Genomic DNA, 808 nt, shown 5'->3' on the forward strand with positions numbered 1-808 from the left:
TAGTTGTCATCTTTAGGGAAAAGGTAAGTGGCACCAACCTTAGGTTAGCTAGTGACACATGTCCACTATTTTTTTTTTACTTAAATCTGAATCTTTCATAAATTATATCAAACTTCTAATATTTACTCTTAGGTCCCTAGTCATAAACTTTTAATATAATATCATTTAATAGAAAATAATTATTAAATAAATCTTATTTTTACAAACAAACCTTTTACTGAATTTTTAAAAATGGGGTATGTTATACTCCACTATTTTTTTTTTACTTAAATCTGAATCTTTCATAAATTATATCAAACTTCTAATATTTACTCTTAGGTCCCTAGTCATAAACTTTTAATATAATATCATTTAATAGAAAATAATTATTAAATAAATCTTATTTTTACAAACAAACCTTTTACTGAATTTTTAAAAATGGGGTATGTTACACTCTCCTCTACTGAATTTTATCGGATTATAGAGAAGATTAGCATGGCCCCTGCGCAAGGATGACACGCACAAATCGAGAAATCACGGGTAGCCCTTTCCTACTCAAGCCCTCTTACCCTGCCCAAATGCTAACGGACGAAAATACTTAAGTGGGAGTTAACGTAGTATACTCATTAGGCCCTTATAAGCTAATCATACACATTGCCCACTTCTGATGTGGGACTAATGGGATGTTACACATACTTCTTGGCAAACAAAAGTTTTGCTTTAAGTATTTTTTAAAGTTTTGTAAGCTTGTTCAAAATGAAAATAGCTTCATGATTTCATCAATTCGGAGTGATCATGGTGGCGAATCTCAAAACTATGATTTCTAAAA

General features: G+C 30.3%; 1 pseudogene; it reads left to right on the plus strand.

Annotated features, from left to right (window-relative positions):
• The first annotated feature begins 422 nt into the window (after positions 1-422).
• On the plus strand, positions 423-532 carry LOC135606331 (U6 spliceosomal RNA; annotated as a pseudogene).
• Positions 533-808: the final 276 nt, after the last annotated feature.

The sequence above is a fragment of the Musa acuminata genome, chromosome BXJ2-2 (genome assembly GCF_036884655.1).
Source record: "Musa acuminata AAA Group cultivar baxijiao chromosome BXJ2-2, Cavendish_Baxijiao_AAA, whole genome shotgun sequence".
Lineage (NCBI taxonomy): Eukaryota > Viridiplantae > Streptophyta > Magnoliopsida > Zingiberales > Musaceae > Musa > Musa acuminata.